The sequence below is a fragment of the Mauremys reevesii genome, linkage group 7, assembly GCF_016161935.1.
Source record: "Mauremys reevesii isolate NIE-2019 linkage group 7, ASM1616193v1, whole genome shotgun sequence".
In the NCBI taxonomy this organism is placed as follows: domain Eukaryota; kingdom Metazoa; phylum Chordata; order Testudines; family Geoemydidae; genus Mauremys; species Mauremys reevesii.
In genome coordinates this window covers 83,841,484-83,861,995 of record NC_052629.1, presented here as the reverse complement: position 1 = coordinate 83,861,995, position 20,512 = coordinate 83,841,484, and the positions used below count along the sequence as shown (strand labels likewise).

At 40.7% G+C, this 20,512-nt stretch overlaps 1 protein-coding gene across 1 annotated transcript in view; it reads left to right on the top strand.

The window, feature by feature from the left end:
- SFMBT1 (Scm like with four mbt domains 1) overlaps positions 1-20,512 on the top strand; it is a 285,061-nt gene that overhangs the window by 6,333 nt on the left and 258,216 nt on the right. The window contains exon 2 of the mRNA XM_039482044.1: positions 18,429-18,526. The gene's annotated coding sequence lies outside the window, so the exon portion shown is untranslated. The remainder of the gene's footprint in view (positions 1-18,428; positions 18,527-20,512) is intronic.

Sequence of the window (20,512 nt, the reverse complement as noted above, 5' to 3'; positions counted from 1 at the left end):
GTCTTCAAGCCACAATTTGAGGACTTCAATAACTCAGACATAGGTTAGGGGTTTGTTACAGGAGTGAGTGGGTGAGATTCTGTGGCCTGCATTGTGCAGGAGGTCAGACTAGACTATCATAATGGTCCCTTCTGACCTTAAAGTCTATGAGAACTTAAAAATCACCACAAAATATATCAGCGAGAGGTGTAGTTACAATCTTTCCCTGTATGAGTGTTATACAGCCATCCTGAGGAGCTTGATGTGTTGCGTTTGGCCTGCAGGTAAATATGTACATTTCTCTCTGACTAGCAAGATCCATGCCTGCCCACCCAAGGCTAAGATTGGCCCAGAGACCTTTCATCCAAATGCACTTCTCAAATATTTATACTTCTATAATAAATGTTCAAAAGAACCAGAGGAAATCAGTACATTTAATCTACATCTTAGATTGTTCATCACTTGTATAATTTTGATATGAGAAAAATATAAGGGCTAGATATTTAAGCATGGGGCATGCAAGTGAAATATGCACACAAATGTGCTCTTGCAAAAGCTTTTAAAATTGCATGTGCAAATCAGGTAATTGCACATACAAGTCATTGGTAAAGTTGCATGAAGAATCACAGCAATTGTACAGACATATTAGGCAGTTATTGAAAAATCTGGTGCTCAGTGCTTTTTAGTAGAAGAGAGAATTTGTTCACAATTACATTTTAAAAGCATAGGCACTTTTAAATCCAAAATGATCAAGTGGCTTAAGTATTGACAGAAAATCCCACTTTCAGTTAAGATTTGTTACAGCAGGGGTTAGGCTACAGTGGTTCTCTGCAGCCATATTCCCTTTCACTGAAGATGAGTTATAATTTTAACAGAGTGAATGTCATTTCTGTCCTTGTGGATGTAGCAGATGGAAATTTTGTTTTACATCTACTCGCTGCCGTTTCCTTATGTTCTTTCAGGGCAGTGCTGTACTGATGTTAAGGTCAGCCTCTGAACGTGAGCACTGCAGTGCTCCGCTATGAGAATTCCTCCTGTTAATGTTTCATTTTCACCTGAAACTGCACATGGATTTTCTATAGAATTTCTCTTCTTTGATTGTTTGAACTGAGTTCTAAAATAGGCTGCAGAAATTTCCTAGAAAGTTCTGTCCTAAGTTCATGTCAGCACCAAAAAACTTAACTGTTTTCAGTTCAGCTGCTGGAGACATTTTAAAGAAAGCAGCTTTTCCCTGAGTAGCTAAGGGAAGAAGTCTGTTGCTTATAGCACAACACTGGGACTAAGAAGACCTGAATCCTATTCTCTGTTTTTTCTCTACTTTGCTGTTTAGTCTTGGACAAATCATTTTACCAAAAGTTTCATTCTTTGGGTAATGGGGTTTATACTAACCCAGAAAGGAGTTGGATCTTTGGATGAAAAGAACAATGTTAATGCAAACTATGATTAGACCAACATGAAAAGTATCTTTTTTTGCTTTCTATCATAGCATTGTGCAATTTCATTGCAAATAGAACAAAATTCAACTAGTTTCCTTAAGAATTCTTTATAAATATTCCATGCAAAGATCATCTGTTCAAGATGGTTTTTTTTTAAAGTTGGTACAATCAAATGACTATTGAGCCTAAAACATTTCAGTTTGGGGTGATAGCAGGAGTTGCATTTTGAATTATTTCTACTGTACCATCACTGGAAATGTAAATTACCCACCAATTTAATTTAATCCTGCTTCCTTCCTCTAACCACAGAGGGTCAGACATGCCAGTAGGGATCAGCAAAGGTAGGATAAGAGGCATCAAAATGAAGACACTGCGGAGGAACAGAAACAGCATTTACGGGGGTAGTAATGTAAAAGGAGCATTTAGGGACGATAATGAGATCAAGGACTAGAAACCAGTGAAAGTTAGGGTTTCCAAGTGTCCAGTTTTCAACCAGACACCAAAAGTGTCTGGTTACTGCAATCAGCCCCTGCCATCTGGAGGTCAGGAAGAGAAGCTTCTCTTGGAGAGATGGAGAGAAGCTTAATCTGAGAAACTGGCTCCTGACTCTGGCGGAGAGGTAGGTACTGGTGCTGCCTGAGGAAGGAATCCTGACAGCATGCAGCATTTGAGGAGCAGGGATGGTGGCCAGGCTCACTGCCTATGATGACCCATCCCACCTTCTCAGCTTCCCGGAGCCCTGGCTCTCTCTGGCTCCTTGCTCTGGGGACTGACATACGCCTCACCATGCCCCAGTTGGGTGGGCAGGCAGGCAGGCTCAGCATCAGCTCCTCCCAGCCTGGCTCTGCAGTTAGCAGGTGAGTCCCAGGGGTGGGGAGAGTGAGCAACAGGGAGGCCTGTAGTGTTTGGTTTTGAAAAATTAGAAATTTGATGACTTCAGTGAAAGTGAGTAATAGAATAAGGAGGCATCTGGAGTTGAGGAAAGAAGAAGCACATGTCCGGGAACAAAAGAAAAATGAGACTGGAACCTGGGAAAAGTAATTAAGATTTTTAAAGTGTGCAGTGAGAGAGAAACCTGTGGGATGGACACAGATAAAGAGTCAGTATTAGGAGCTCCATCAGGATTTGAATCACACCTGTCTGCCTGTGCCAAGTATTCTACTCTGCATCCTCTGCTGCTGAAAACCCCAACAGATGGAGAGGCACAGAATAAAGGAGAAGGTGGAGGTGCTCAGACTCTCTCTGCCTGCTGCCTGTAGGAAAAGTCCATGTTGCCTCTCACTTTGCATTTTTCACAGAACAACAATATCTAAAGGACAAGCTTTTCATCAGTATGTACAGAGACTTGTGTTGGTCCTGGTAGGGAGTCTTAGGCCATGTGAGAGAGAGGTGGGCTTGCAACAGAGAGTAGATTGATTACAGGCCTGTCTTCCAAGAGGCCACAGGCCAGGAATATACTCATTAGCTTTTCAAAATGAAAATCAACATCCCAAAAGGGCTGGTTAGGGGGAGACCTTTTCTCCCCAGAGAAGCCAGATCTATTTACCTGAGAAGACTTTTTCTAGTTTTAAAACAATCATTACATCAGACTTTGGTCAGCAGGCCAAATTCATTGGTGGCATAACTGCCCTGACAGCAGTGCAGATCTCCAGCAATTAATATGGCCCATTATTTCTACTTCTCCTTTTCTCTTTCTCTTGTCCAATTTTTCCTTCTATGGTTGCTGCTTTTCAAACTCACGAATTTTAATCATCCTATGAAATTGTTTAATTTTAAAGCTATTTCTTTAACATGTTTCTTACATAGCTTTTCTCCCCTAACATTTTTATTTTTTTCTGTGTTTTCCTCTAGTTTTCACATGGCTCTTTCTTCCACTAACTGATAAGTAATAGCCAACATGGATTTGTCAAGAACAAATCATGCCAAATCAACCTAATTTCCTCCTTTGACAGAACTACTGGCCTCACAGATAGTGGGGAGGTTGCAGGGTGGGGAAGCAGTAGACATGATTTATCTTGATTTTTTTTTTAGTACACAGTCCCACATGACATTCTCATAAGCAAACTAGGGAAGTATAGTCTAGATGAAATTATATAAAATGGGTGCACTCGTTGAGTAACCTACTCAAAAAGTAGTTATTAATGGGCATCTATCAAACTGGAAGGCCATATCTAGTGGGGTCCTGCGGTGGTATGTCCTGAGTCAGGTATCATGCACTATTTTCATTAGTGACTCGGATGAAGAGTTGGAGAGTGTGCTTATAAAATATTCTGATAACACTAAGTGGGACAGAGTTACTAGTACTTTGGAGGACAGGGTTAGAATTCAAAATGATCTTGAAAAATTGGCAAATTGGTCTGAATTCAACAAGATGAAATTCTAGAAAAGTGCAAAGTACTACACTAAGGGTTTGTCTTCACTATCAGGGTAAATCAACATAAGTTACGCTACTCCAGCTGTGTGAATAGTGTAGCTGGAGTCGATGTAGCTTAGATCGACTTTCCCTGGTGTCTTCACTGTGCTGCATCAATGAGAGATGCTCTCCAGTCAACTTACATTACTCTTCTCTGAGAGGTGGATACCAGGGTCGTCTGGAGAGCACTCTGCCGTCAATTTAGTGGGTTTTCACTAGACCCACTAAATCAACCCTGGCAGCATCAATTGCAGCAGCATCAATCTCCCTGTAGTGCTGTAGTGAAGACAAGCCCTAAACTTCCTTATGATGAAATGGAAATGCACAGCTACGAAATGGGAACTAGCTGGGTAGGCAGTATTATTGCAGAAAAGGATGTGGAGGTTATAGTTGATCACAAATTGAATATGACCTAACAGTGTGATGCACTTGCAAAAAGGCAAATATTCTGGGGTGTATTAACAGGAGTCTTGTACATAAGACATGGGAGGTAATTGTTCCTCTTTACTTGACACTGTTAAGGCCTCAGTTGGAGTGTTATGTCCAGTTTTGGGCACCACACTTTAAGAACAATATGGACAAATTGGAGAGGGGTCAGATAAGATTTAGAAAATCTGGCCTATGAGGAAAGTTTAATAAAACTCAGCATGTTTAGTCTTGCAACAAGAAAACGGAGGGGGTGCTGATAGTAATCTTCAAATGTGTTTAATGGCTGTTATAAAGAGGATGTTGATCAATTGTTCTCCAAGTTCACTGAAGGTAGGATAAGAAGTAATCACCTTAATTTGCAGTACAAGAGATTTAGCTTAGCTGTCAGGAAAAACTTTCTAATTATAAGGATACTTAAATCCTGGACTAGGCTATCAACGGAAGTTGTTGAATACCCATCATCAGAGGTTTTTAAGACCAGGGTGGACAAACACCTGTCATGGTAGTCTAGGGTTCTTTGGTCCTGCCTCAGCTTGAGTGGATGAACTACATGCCCTCTCAAGATCCCTGCAATTCCTACATTTCTAGGATTCTAGCCCTTGTGCTTAACAAAGGCTGGATTCAGCTCCCTTGAGAGCTCACTGGTTTTGCTTCTAGAGGAATCACTGAAGGGCAATCCTTACTTCTCCAGAAGTTGAACATGCTCCAGTCACAGTGCTTCAGGACTAAGGCAGCCTGACACATTCAGTATATTTCCCTTAAACAAATCCGTATAGCTATTTAGAACTCTTCAGATGCTACTGTACTAGGGAACTACCCTTCAGCCTGGCGCTGCTGACAGCAGCTGCCTTTGCACAGTTCTCCATTGATCCTTCCCAACGTACAGTATGCTGTTAAAGGATAGTTTTGTGTGGGATGGATAATAGATAAAATGGATTAAGAAATCAAAGGCCTTTTGTAACACTTATAAACTTTAATTGGAACCTTAATGGGTATGGGTGAGGCATGCAAAGCCCTTCTCTCTGCTACAAAATTTCTAACTGTTTTAAGTATTTACAATGTGTTCAAGTACTGAATTAGTATCTGAGCAACATGGCTTGCAGCATATACTCCTGCTTTCTACTGTAGGCACCAGTGACAGCCCCAATACAATAGATACTAAGTTATTACAGTGATGTAAGTACCTAGGTAGAAAGATGCTGGAATCTTTCTTGTGTATTGAGAGGGTAGCTCACTGTTCATGGCCACTCACTCCTGAGCACCTTTTTTATTACTTTGTATGCAGAAGCAGGGCTTAAGCTGTAGTAGGTGTCCTTATATTAAATAACCAGAATAGCCGTAGATTTCAGAAGGCTCTTCAAAGATTGAAGATGTGCAGCTCACTGAAGAGCTTGATAGCTGGGCCACTCTGAGCCATGGAACAATCTCCCTTTGAAGACAAAGTTAAAGAAGGATTATTGGGTTTATGTACAGCCATCAGAACGCTGAAAGCTGTGGCACTCACCCATCCTTTATATAGCATTCTTTTTTCAAGGAAGCCTGAACTGTAATAGCAGTTATAAAAAAAAAGTCAGTCCATTGCAAGTGGGTTTCATGCTAGAGCATTCTTTGTCTCACTACTTTGTCCCTGTGAAATTTGATGCATTCTATATCTTGTTCTGGATTAGTGATTTCTTGCCTCAGTTTGAAGCTTAGCTTCACTATTCTAAAGCAATAGCTGTAAGTTCTGCACTATGAGATACTTATATGGAGTTCTACTATACACAATAGCATTACTTTTGCTTCAGCACAACTTTGATTAGGATTCATGGGTGGATGAACCTTTCCGTCCCTTACCTGGTCTTTCCTTGATTTGCTTTCCTAATGTTGTTCTCTGCTAGAACCTCCCTGTTCTTTGCAGTCTTCTCCGTAGGAGCAAGGCAAGACTGTATTTACATTTTAAATTTAAAGGATGCCTCTGCTTTTCCCTGCATGTTCAGCAGTTTGTTGTAAAGTGAGACAAAGTAAAATGGGGGGAGGAGGGAAGAGAGGCTATCAGTCCAGCTCTGGCACGTCTACTGCCCTGGAGTACTAGCTTACTTTTCTTCTCAACTTCCTATTTTCAGTGAGGAGAGTAAATTTATAGTGGGTCTATCTCTCTAGAACAGTCAACCCCCTAAACCTGCTAACAATGTAGCTGAGGGAAAGGAGGAGAGGGAGCTTCCTCTTCCACCTTTCAGTTTCCATCCATTGTCTCTTGTCTCATATTTAAACTGTAATAATCTTTTTCTCAGACTTCAATTTTAATAAACCATATTACCATCAATCTGACAGGTTCTGTAAATAATGCTGGAGAGATGAATTAGTGGATACAGGACAAGCAAGACAGTGAAAAGCAAGTGACAAATTGCAAAGCCATATCATTTTTTTCACAAGCCTCTCTTGTCTGTCACAAGGATATCACCCCTGTGTGTTTAAATCATATACACATACATCTAATAAGCCACTAAAATGACTTAAGTTCATTCAGATGTAGACTATAGAAGTGGGATAGCGTATACATTGACTAGAGTGAAACAATAAACTCACAGGGAGAATGTATGAGCCAGCTGATTTAACATGGCAGTATTTGTAATCTATAAATAGATTTTACCAAAGGTTTATCTCGGTTTAAATGTGATCAGGAAAAGGAAACCAAAAGCACTTTATTATATAAATACAATAGATTTTATAGACTCAGGATTTATATTGTCTGTTTTAACAATGCAAGTTAGACCACCAAAACAATATTGCAGCTGTAATAGGAAAACTGTCTCAGTCTGGATTTATGCATTTATAAGAGTATAGTCAGTTTTCTTATGAGATTCAGCAGTAAATCACTACTTACTTATTTACCTAGCACTCTCATTATTCCCCTTACCTTCCTGCACAGCTATGGATTATTTTCTATACCTTATTATACTTTAACAGTTCTAAGTTACATGGCAATTGCCACTTTTATTTTATTTAATACAATAGCATCCTTACTGTTGCTTCTCTACATAACATGAAGGATTTGTTCATTTATTAGTGTCTGTAAAAGGCTTTTTTTCTGGTTTCATATTATAGAATCAGTACATTCAATTCTCAAGGTTTTTGTTCTCAGTCCGGTTTTCCACACAAGTGGTCCCTCTTTAACCTTGCTTAGGAAGTGGGCCTTATGAGCCGAGTTTTCAAATTGCATGATAACCTCTTATGTATGTGGCCCCAGATTTTCAAACAGGAGCTTAATTAGGTTTTTTAAATAACTGACCTGTTTTTCAAAAGCACTCAATTTATCCAAATGACATCACTGGGAACTACTGAATGCTCAGCACTTTTGAAAAATCTGGCCAGTTACTTAGAAACCTAAGTATGGATTTAGAAGACTAACTTAAAGCTTCTATTTTTGAAAAACCGAGCTGCATTTTCCTGTTGCATGTACAAACTGGGTAACTGCCTGTGCTAACTAGTCTGTGTTAGCAAGCTTGTTAACCATACACACAAGTGGACCCCTGGCCTGTTTTAACGTTTGGCCCGTGAAGCCTAGTATCTAAGTGTGCAACTTGGTCTGTAATACTTGTAATACTGTTTTTGGGGGGATGCGGAAGTTTGTTTTTTGGTTAGAAAACTGAACACTTCATTTTGATTGTCTCAGAAGGTTTTCTCCTGTTCCTCTTCTGGGCAGGAAGTAGCTTTGTGTCCATGGACAGATTATTGCCAGCCTTATTACAATTTTATACCTGTGTCAGCAGGTGACATCTCCCACACTGTGGGTATGTCTACTGAAACTGGGATGTGTGACTGCATCACATGTAAACATATCCATGCTGGCTTTGATCTGATCTATTTGATTTGTATGTGCATCTAGATAGATCAAAGTTAGCTCAACTATGCCTACATGTGCTGTGACTACACCTTCCAATTGCAGTGTAGACATATCCTAAGTCCTCCACGTGATGATTGAGAAAATAATTTGTTACCCATAACAAAGCTCTCACTGAAGTGGATGAGTGAGGCTTAAACATGGTGCAGGTCAACCAACTACATGCCACATACCCTCATCCATTAGGCTCTTTCTAGCACTTTCAAGAAGTCCCATAACTGGGGGTGGAGGACTGTGGTAAGGAGTAAAAGAATGTGGCTGAAGAAAATGTATTTGGGACAGCCCTCTTCAAAAGATGCTGTCTGACCTAGCTGACAGATTTGAATCCATTTCAGAATGCGTTACTGTGCCACTGCTCTCACTGCAGAATGAGACAACGTTTTGAGTCAGGCTTTGAGCCATTCAGTTTGCCTGCCTGTTTGATATTGCATCCCCAGAGTGCTAACACAAGACACACAGGTGGAAGTGCGAGATTATAGTTATGTGCTATTGAATGCTGAGTTTTCCATGTATCCTAATTACAGAAACTGCTGTGCTCCGCAATGTTTTTCCAAATCCTGTGTGAAGTTTCACAGTGTCAGGCTTTAATAGCACACAGGGTTGTTTATTTTTAATCTGTGATGGATTCTAATGGGTGCCCATTTGGCACCTCTATGAAGCTTTGAAGAATTTTCAATTAAATTTCATTTTATATATTACCTATGCATCTACTGTTTGGTTTTAAGAACATGCTCATGTAGTTTATTTGATGCCGGGTTGGCTGTGCACCATAAAGCACATACGATCATGTCTTACAAGATTTGAGGGTCATGCATGGGAGAACATACTGTGAAATGAATAGATTATTCAGGAGCTAAGGAACATATCTGAAACTAGAATCTGAAACATCATATAGACGTTTAATCTAATGTGATGCTAATCGCTGCCTAAAACCCTACACATGGAAAAGCTTGTCAGCACTTAGAGCCCTGAGGCAGGGAAGAGAAGACTCCTGTTTTCTATCCCCAGCTCTGCCTCAGCTATGTACAACACCACGTAGCAAACAATTTACCATCTCTGCCTTTGTTTATCCCTCTGTAAAATGGGTATAATGTTAACGTTCCTGTGAAGTAGAATAAGCAGTTATGAGGATTGTCAGTAAAACAATTTGGGAATCTTGCATTAGAGTTACTGAAGTTCTGCATTATTATTATTGCTGTTAAGGTTAAGATTTTGTCACTGTTTTTAGTAAAAGTCATGGACAGGCTGCAGGCAATAAACAAAAATGTAATGAAACCCATACCTATCTGTGACTTTTACTAAAAATAATGGGGGGGGCGTTGCTGGAGGGAGGACTGAAGCCTTAGCCTGGGGAGGGGTGGAGAGGGAAAGAGCCTGAGCCCTGCTGCCTGCACGCAAGGGGGGGGGTCCAGCACCTGCCCCACAGCAGCTGACAGCTCTGGGGCCCCTGCTGTATCCCCTTACAGCTCCAGGGGATCCCCAGTAGCTCAGAGTTCCAGGGGCCTTTGCTGCTTGTGGCAGCTGATAGCTCTGGGGTCCCCCCTGTGGCACCTTGGAGTTCGAGGGCTCCTGCCGACTGACAGCTCTGGCCCCGTCACCCCAGGACTGAGGCGGAAAATGTCACAGAGGTCTCTTAAAGTCACAGAATCCATGACTTCCTTGACCTCCATGACATAAGGATAAGATTAATTATTGTATTTTATGATGGAAGTTTACTTCTACCCAGGTTTTTTACAAAACTGTTTTCTAAGCTACTTTCCTTCTGCACAAGACAAGGCTTTCCCCCTTATATTTAGCTCACTTTAGCACTTTATATTTTAGGACTTTAGCACAAATTTTCACTGAAACAACAATTATCTTTAATTCATACTTTAGTCATATTCTGAAACAAAATAATTTAATTAAAATTGATTTCCTTAGTTATTTTAGTGCTTGTTTGTTTGTAGACATACTCTTAAGGCCAAATTATGCCTGGCCTTAACATGGACAAGGAGTTACATGTCCCATCGCTCTGCATGGCCATGTTATCTCTCTCCAAACCTTAGGCCTGGGAGTGGATGGGGAAGAGAGCAGAGACTTTGTATCCAACATTCTTTCCAGATAAAAGACCCTACTCCTCCATTCACCACCGAATGGACCAGCCAACAGGGCATGCTACACCCAGAAATGTGAACTGAGCAGGGGAGGAAAAGCTACTGTGTCACAATTCCTTCCCAGGATGGTTCCTAGGGCAGCACTGCTGCTCACTGCCCCATAGTCAAGCATTGGGCAAAGGCTAAATCGAGTCCTGAAGTGACTAATTGTGAAAGATACATTGATACAATTCTGACACTAGAGATATGTAAAGAATTAGAAATAAACTCCCATGAAGGAACAAAACCAGGATACATTACAGTATCAAAGTGTACTTGACTGGTGAAATGTATATATCACATATTGAAATAAACTGTGTTTCACACTGAAATGGATAAATAATCCACTTGGGGGGAAAACTGTACTCACTAGGAAAATAGCTTAGCTACTGCATCTGATACATTGCCTGTTAAACCAGGTATATTTACTGAACCAGATAATATTGCTTTTTTTTCATTCCAATGTCAAATTCCGAATTAGATGTATTATTCATTGCATGTGACAATACAGTATATAACCTAGTGGCTTGGATGCAATATATCACAGTGTTGCACTAAACTGAACTTCACCTGCTAAATCAGTATATCTACTGAGTAATATATATTCCTGTTAAACAAAATATATCATAATAAAACTAGATGATATAATAAGGATAACCTGCTATATCCAGAATTTAGTGTACTAAATCAAAATTGCCAATTACTAATTGAAATTATATCGCCTACTGTAGCACAATATAAATCAAAGGCATTTTCTGTAAAATTCATGCATCGTTTGAAAGATTAATTCTCGGGCAACTATAAAGGTATTTCTACTACATTCATTTGGCCAAGCTAGAAAACGGTAATAGCCTTGAGGTTAAATACACAACACAGTATGCTGGAGCTGATATAGCAGTTACTGCTGCATATGTCCAAAGCACTGAACACACTACACCAGCTTCTGAATCATCATGATAGTTAATGTACTACATGCGTTTCAGTGTAGTAGTCTTCCCTGAACCTTAGAACTGAATAGAGGTCATGCATACAACACACTTGGGCATCTCTTATATTGTCCTCTGGGACAGCAGTGATATAAAAGTAAGTGAGCATTTAACACCTACAAAACTAAACCTAAGGAAAAGCAAACACAATGACAGAGACGATGAGAATGAAGAGTCTTTGCCCTGAGTAAAAATCGTGCTCATCTGAAAGTAATTGAAATGACTGAGAAGCTCCCAGGTTCTGTTTGGTCCCTTTCTTTCCCCCCACTCCCTATTTGCAACCAGATTCACTCTGGGATGCAAAGACTTAAGAGAAGCCATAAGCTAAGAGGAGCAAGTAGCTTAATTTGAATACTAGGCTTGACTCCACCTGCAGAATTGATGTTAAGAAGGGGTAACTTATGTCCTATGGCAGGAGAATGATACTTAGGAAGCCTTGCCTTGACATGGTAGGATTGAGAATGATAGCTCTTTCTCAGTTCTGTTGATCACTTGTCTAATGTCTCTCTTGATAGATATGTATATAGCAACTTAATTTAGGGAAAGCTCTCTCTAGAGACCATTACTCTCTAGAATCTAGAAACACTTTTTTGAATATGCCTGGTGTGTGTTCTGCATAGAAAGGAAATGTCATATCAGATTTTCTCTTTGGAGATATATATCTCACTGTCTTCTGCAGCAGCTTCACTAATGCCCTTACTACTCAAGGAAAACAAAACAGAGGTTGTACAAATGTCTAGTGCTTGCCTTGCATTTTATAAGTAGAGGATTGGGCATCATTCCAAACCAATAAGCTGAGGCAGGGAATGTCACAACAAATAAGAAAGTGGTAATTAGTGTTTTATGTAGAGTGAACTTCTATAATGCTAGGTGTTTGTTTACCAGCAACTTTAAGTAACTGATGTATCTTAACACAAATTGATTGTTTTAAAGAAGCTTATTTTCATAGCTAGTCATGTAGTTTTTTAAACTAACACTGTTCTACAAATGAAAGTTATATATATTCAACATTTGTATTTGAAAGATGTCCATAAAACAAAGAGTTGAAGCATTTGGTAACATGGGGATGAATATTAGCAAGCAATTAAACCTGATTTTGGTTGCCATTGTTTCTGCCAGGCACGTACATAAGTCCAGTTTCTACAGGTCATTACAATCTGTCAAGTCAGTCACGTACTGCCTTACAGCATCTGAGAAGGTGAGTATAGTAGGTATCCCTGAAACAGACTTTTCTATAAGACAGGACATTTTTTTCTTCCCTGTCCTTCATTAAAATTGTATAATATTGCTATCACAGAACGGCTGTCATGTTCCACTCCAGAGGTGGTGGCATTTCAATGATGAGTGACAGCTATATACAGTGTCCAGCCTATGAAGACAATTGAAATCGTTCTAGACAAAGTGCTGGGTTAATATATTTGTTTTTAATTCCTTATTTACTGTAAAAAGAAAAATGACAGCTGTGGTCATTCTTACTCTTGGGCAATTCTTATGCTCTTGCTATGTCTACCTATTCCCTGTCTGTCTTCCAAGGAAAAGCACTCTGTACATGCAAATTCTTACTTTTATTACTAGACAATGGCCTGATTTTTTTTATTCATAAATGTGGAAAAGTAGAAATAAGAGATGGTTGTAAAATCTTTATTGAGGGTTAATCTGAACCCAATTCAGTGAAACTATCATGTATTTAAGTGCTTCACTGAATAGGGATGGACTGTTTGTATTTAAAGATAAGCACGTGGTTGACTGCTTTGCTGAATTGGGGCCTATGTGCAGAAGTTCAATATTTTTTAACAGATACCTAGGCCTACAGGCATGCTATCCCAATCCTTACAACCTAGCAGACAGGATCAGAGGGGAAAAAATTGAGTCCTCAGTGATTACTGTTTGCACTTGGTGTCATGAAGTGTTGGTAGCTGCTAGATATAGCCAGGAACACCTTACTAGCAGTGAAACTGACCCAATAAGTTTTATTTTCAATTATAAGATTTGCAAGAAAATGCAACATTTATCTCACACTTTTAACACCAAGAATGGTTTAGGCAAGTTTGAAATAGCTATCCAGTAAATATTTGTAAAATTAAAGCATATTTCAAAATAATAATGGGAATTGATGGTCATGGTCAAAAATAGTGACGTTTCATGATATTGTGTGTTAGTATGATGCAAAAACTGGTAGTTTAAGCAACTTCAGCACTGCAGCTATATTGTAAGACTCAGCCAGTCACTGAGAAACATCAAATGGTCCTCTGAAACTGCTGCTTCACAAGGGGAAATGAAAGTAGTAGTCCTAAATTATTAAGTAATGGTTGTGTGCCGTTAAACAGCTTTCATGCTTTTTCCTAGAACTGGTTTTATTTCAATATCCCTTTCTAGATTTGTATTATCTGTGTGCACACATGCATCTGTTCTACTTCCTAAGGGTGGTGTAAGCTTTACAGAGCTTAAGGGGCCATGTCCACAAATGCTTTCACAAGCATAACGTTACTCAGTTGTGTAAATGTTAGCAGGATTGAGCCCAGGCCTAAGGTTTGTAAACCTCTTTGAGATACTCAGCTGGAAGGCGCTACAAAAATTGGAAGTATTGTTTAGTATTAATAATGATAAATAGTACTAACCACAGATCTCTCCCGATGTGGCCAGAATGAATGAGAGAATGGAATTTAGGTCTTTATATTCACCTTTCAGCTTGTTGTTATCCTAGAAAAAACAGTAATTGCTAGTAGCTAATAACTGGTGTGCTGCTTCCTTTTTTTTTAATTAATACCCCTTATTAAGTGCAGTTATAACCACTTGTAAAAACATACATGCTTTTTAAGACTTTTTGTTTATCCCCCCATCTCCACCCCCCTATACTGACAACTGAGTTGCTCAAGAGAGGACACTGGTAATTTCCCAATGGGAAATGAGTCATTTTGAGCCTACTGAAATGCTGTATGATTTTCATTGTGTTTGTAAGATGGTAATTTGCTCTTCCTCTTTGGACTGTTGGCTCGTGATAGACTCTGACATTAAAGTACTAACATTTAAAATTGGGAGGATGAACTATGGGAGCAAAAAGGTCCAGCACCTCAGTAACATTAGAAGCTGTTCAAAGATCTGCGAGCTGTGAGGCAGGCACATAGCTGAATAATGCTGTCACTGGCTAACTTTCTTTAGGTGAAGAAATGGGGGCATTAAGAAAGCTTCCTATGAAATATTCACTATTACCTGTTTCAGGAGTTGCAAAGCCTCCTTGAGGCATGGCATCCATATCATGGAGCAGGGCCGCCCAGAGGGGGGGGCAAGAGGGGCAATTTGCCCCAGGCCCCGCGTCCCGCAGGGGCCCCCACGAGTGTTTTCCGGGGCCCCTGCGGCTCCGGTTGAGCTCCCGCAGGCATGCCTGCGGCAGGTCCACCGGAGCCCGGGACGAGTGGACCTGCCGCAGGCATGACTGCGGAGGGGGCGCTCGTCCCGCGGCTCGGCTGGACCTCCCACAGGCATGACTGCGGCAGGTCAAGCGGAGCCGCGGGACCACGGCACCCGCCGCAGTCACTCATCCCGGGCTCCGGTCGACCTGCCGCAGGCATGCCTGCGGGAGCTCAACCGGAGCCAAATGCCGGCCCCCAGGGAAATGCCGCCCCACGCGCCTGAGCGGGGGCCCCCCGCCGCCGAAGACCCCGGGCCCCCGGAATTCTCTGGGCGGCCCTGTCATGGAGCTATTGAATTACCATTTTGGGCCAAATACTCAGCTATTATAAATAAGCATAGCTCTGGGAGGGTCGGGCCCCTTATGTCTGAACTGAATTAAATTAAACACATTTTTGTATATGTAGCAGTTCATCCAAAACATATGGCACTTCCCATCAGCATTTTAGAAGACAGAAGAAAGAGTTTACTTAAATCTTCAAGTAAAATGTGTGGTGTTTTTTTTTGTTGTTGTTGTTGGTTTTTTTACAATTTAAGAAGCTCTGTATTCCAAGCTGTGGGAAGCCAGGATACTTTTGGTAATCCCTGAGGATAGATGCAATATGTGGGTATTTCAGTATCCACACTTCATTGCTCACACACATTCCCATGTCTGCTCATACTAATATGGAAGATGCCTAGTTTCTAAAGTGTCATTTCCATTTAAATTCCTATTTCATAAAAGAAAACTATGGATAAATACTTGCTGAAAACTCTACATCCAATTGATTAACATTTATGGGGCACTGACATTAATTATTCTAGTTCACTGTTACTTTAGAATCTTACTAATTCACACAAATGATAAATGCATTGTAAATGACCAAAGTTTACAAATTAAGTGAACAAGCACAGTGGAAAAAGCAAAGGTACATTGCCATTTCTGAGTTTTATACTTTGTAGCACATTAGTAAAAACACTGTTGTTTGTAAAACTAATGAAATTAGCAAGGCTTCACTGCAATAGTTGCTGTTAAATGTTTGCAGAAAGGTGCAGATTATAAAATTCTGCTGTTAAGTGAAGTGTGAATTTCTACTGTATTTATTGCCATGTTTTTATAGCACTATCAGAATACATGACACTTCAAACTAATTAGACATTGTCCCTGCCCCGAGGAGCTTAAAACCTAAAGGCCTGATCCTGTAAAGGTGCTATGTATGCAACTTGCAGATTTCAAGTGAAGCTCTGTACACAGAGCATTTTACTCCTGCTGGAATTCTGTGCCTCTGTGCAATGCAGAATTTGCATAGAATTAATGTTCCCTGCAGAATTTTATATTTTCCTGCAGAATTTGTGCTTTTCCCTAGCATTCCCACCTGTGCCTGGCATGGGTGGCTGGGGCTCCCACTGACAGCCCCAGCCACCCGGGGCTGTTAGCGGGAGTATGATTATACTGTGTTCAATAAAATATGCAGAATTTTGCAGCATTTTAAAATATTGCATGCAGAATTTTCAATTTTTTTAGCACAGAATTCCCCCAGGAGTAGCATTTGCAAGATTGAGGTGTGGGGGGGGAAGGAGTAACACTAGGAAGTGACGAGTTTTAACTGAGACGGTGGCGGGGAAACAAATAAGGCAAAGGGAAAAAAAATGCTTATGGAAGAGCATTAATTATTGTAAGCCTGATTTTGATCTAATTTACAGAAGATGTACTCTGTTCTAGGTATTCTGAATTTACATTGGTTTAAATGAGATCATAATATGGTCCCTCTTATTTATTCATGTGCTGTTAAGGGTGTTTTATTTGCTTAGGGTTTTTTCATATCTTTTTAATGATGGTTGTATCAGGTGCAAGTGGAAGCAGGCAACGTAAGACAGAGTAGTAATGGGGAAGGTGACTGACTGATGGGATTTCTGAGGGTACAAGGATTAAGTACACCCTTTGTGTGCTCCTTAGAAAATCTGGCCAAGTATATAGTGGTGGTGTGAAGGAAAGTGATGATTTTTTTTCTTAACTGCCTGGCCCCTATTAGCTTCCCTAGTGTAAACTTGCCCATGTATAGAAACTTTTTTTATTTTTTTTTTCAGGATGCCTTTCCACACCTAGCCCTTTAAATTTGTTTGAGACAAGCAGCTGCAGCTCTGACATACCCATTTTATAAGGGGCTGCTGCTCGCTTAATTTTCTTCTCTCCCAGCTGCCTTATCTTGGGTTAATGGAGAAGTCTAACAGGTATAAATGAATATTTTGTGGTGGTTTTTCCTGGTGTAGCCACATTCATTACAGTTGTTCAAAAGAAACATTTGCCCCCCAGTATGGAGGCATGGCCTATTTGTGGCCAGAGTTTTTAAAAAGAGTACCTTCCTGTGTAAGAATTCCACCCCTGACAATGCTGCCCAAGATCAAGGAGATCCAGTTGTTCCTGGCTCCATAATTGCTGGTAACATAAGTTAGGTCAGTTTGAGTAGTTCTCAGGCAGAAAGCGTTTCACAGAATGGTCACTTCAGACTTTGACCTTGGTAAATTGGTATATCTTGCTCATTCTGGGCAGCATCTGGACCTTTTCTGCCTCCCCACCCCACTTTTGTACTGCAGTGGGACAATTTAGCTGGCAAAAGAGTTTTGTCAAAGCTAGCTGGAAGAGTTGCATTCCTCTTTCAGGAGTGCTAAAATTAGAGGTAGGCAGGGCACAAATCCAGGCGGAATAGGGGCCTATAGACACCCCTTGACTTTTTCAGTGTCATCTCACACTTGAAATTGCCCTTGGTAAGTGTCCTTTAAGAGGATATGAGCCTTACCCAACAACCAAATGGATTCTTTGTGGAAAATATTGTCAACAAAAGAGTAGATGTGACTGTAAGTGCTTCTGAGTATAGTTGAAGCACACGGTGACATTGTGGTGGTCGTTATTTAGGATCCTCTTGCTAGTTTAAGCAGACCATCTTTGTTTTTATTTACTACAGTGAAGTCAATGGCCTGACCACCATTTGTAAATATTCAGTTTGGTAATATCATTCAACGCCAGGTTCTGTTAGAAATAACTCAGCTAATATGAGTTATTTCAGCTTCCTCTCTTCAGTAGGACAGAAACGGAAGATAGTGCCATGCTTCTCATAACCAGCTTCAAGAATGAACCATGATAATTCCAGTGTAACATGAAACCAGGGCTGTTGGAAAAGTTTCATTAGGAGAATCCTTTCTCTGTATTGGGATCTGTAGCCAGATCAGCAACAATCATGGTCTGAGAGGAAACTGATAATGGGATTTGGAACTAAAACTGAGGTGCAAAAGTAAAAAACTCACTGTGCCTTTATTTTGGATTGCAAATCTCAAGCTTCACCCTGGTCCTATTACTGTGCTAACCCTTCAGTGTCTCTTGGCCTGTCTGTTACATATTCATCCTCAGACCATTTATAATTGTAGCCATTGACTCTCTTGAATATGCATGGGCATTTTCACTTCAATTCACTAGTTTCAATGTGATCTAAGCTGGTAGTAACGAGAGCTGGGCAAATACTTTCAAAATGTGTCATGGATTTTTTTTTACTTATTTAAAAAGGAATTGGCTTCAGCCATGCTTAAAGTCCTTGTGTGTTCACTACAGCAGTCAGGCAAGGGGGCGTGAGCAGTTGTGGAAGCTGAATTAAACGCAGGTGGCCTCACCAAATCTGATTTTAAGACCCATTGGGAGAGAGGGTTGAAGAACTATTGTGGTATCTTTCTTCTGCTTCCTTCTAGCCCTAGTTGGATACAGCTTTATCAAACCAGTTTGCTTATCCCTAGATATGGTGGCTATGAAGCATGATATCTCCTGATACATAAATGGCAATACACTCAGTCAACACTGGAACCAGCATACAGCTCTGTGAAAGGAGAGATTGGTAAGGAGCCGATAAACTCTTCGGCATTTCTGGACAGTTTGATGGCCTGTTCTGGGAGCAGTTTTAGCAATTGCTTTAATAAATGGTACTTGCAACCTTCTATGAGATGTGAAATTTGGAGAATTCATCCATTCCTGGCTTACTGTAGATGGCCTGTTACATTGTAACCATCACTGTAGTAGCCCAATTAGAGGAGAGTATCTTTGCAATTGGAAATGCCAGAAACTTTCATTTTCTAAAGCAAGAAGCTTTGCTGCTCCACAGAATGTAGCATGCCCTGGAAAGGAGCCTGCATATGTGTGATTTCCATGCATGCATTTCTTTTGTCCTTTCTGATGACTAGCACAATAGAGCTCATAAATGTGCAATGTATTGCATCAGGTTTATTCCATTTGAGACTCAGGTGTGCATGGAAATACAAAACCACAATGATTATAGCTTAGAACCCAGTTGAATGGGTAATTGTCAAGCAACACAAGTATTTGAAAAGGTGGGGAAGAAAGAATCAAAATGTTCTCCTTATAATGGGGAAATGCATTATTATTTGAACAATTTTCACTGTTGAAGAAAGACGTAAAATAAAATGGGTCATAAGAAAAAACATTGTGTTATTTACATTAAATTGGAAGAAATGACATCAAAACAGCAATGAATGCCAGAAATTTATTTATATACAAAATTGTTATACTCAGATTTGCATATTTACTGTAACCTCAATACTAAGAAAAACATTTAACATTTTTCCTACAATAGTTATGAGCCGAGAGAAGAGAGGCTGCTGTGAAGACCGCCTTCACTGGGTGTAGAACTGTAGTTGTTAGAGTAGAGGACTAGCAACAGACTTTCTAGAGATGGTTGCTTGAATAAATTAATAAAAATGGGGTAATGCTACCCTGGGATATATAATTGTTGGTCTTAATGTTTCTAAAAGTGGTTTGAGCTTCTTGGAACAAAAGCACTCTATAGGCATCAAGTACATTATACAGAAAGGTGAATTACATATGGAATCTTACATTGCCCTGAACTCATGCTTTAAAGCATGGATGGATCTGAGCTACCAAATGCAGATCCAAACCCAAATCTTTCTAAAAATTGAAGGCATTCAGAACCAGAATTTTGGGTTATGCCTGCTGCCACTGTTCAGCATGAAACTAGTACAGATTTTGGACATCTCCTGTCTCATAGCTTTCCTTATTGTATTATGAACAAGTGATTTGGTAAAGTTTGATTAGTCTTTGCATAATTGTGTTTCTCTGTATCTGAGTGATATGATTCGCTTACTATGGTTACTGCTCCTGCTCTAGGATCTGTTTAAGTGTTCCAAATGATTTTAACAAAGATGTGACACTTCCAACTTTTCACATAGTTAAAAGTAATTGACACCTGGTGTATAAGTTATATTTGAATAAATTAGGTTGTAATTAAGGTAAGTTATTAATAGCTTAATCTAATTCCTATGATTGCATAGGCTACAGAGAAGTTCAGGTAGCTTACTGTGACAGACCCAAACCAGTGGGGTACAGGAGTCTGGTAGAGGGCAAATATACTAGTCACTGGATGAGTAGTTTTCAGGGCCACCCAGAGGATTCCGGGGTCTTTGGCGGCGGGGGGCCCTTATGTTCCGGGACCTGCTGCCGAAGTGCCCCGAAGACCCGCAGCGGGGCCCCCCCACCGCTGAAGCGGGACCCGCCGCCGAAGCACAGCCCGGTCTTCGGCGGTAATTCGGCGGTGGGGGGCCCCTAGCCGCGGGTCTTCGGGGCACTTCAGCGGCGGGTCCCGGAAAGGAAGGGCCCCCCGCCGCCGAATTACCACCGAAGACCGGGCTGCGCTTCGGCGGCGGGTCCCGCTCTGTCTTCGGCAGTAATTCACCAGTGGGGGGTCCTTCTGCCCCGGAGCGGAAGGACCCCTGCCTGCGAAGACCGGGAGCGGAAGAAGCTCCTGCCCCTGGCCACGCAAGAGGTTTCTGGGACCCCCGGAGCGAGTGAA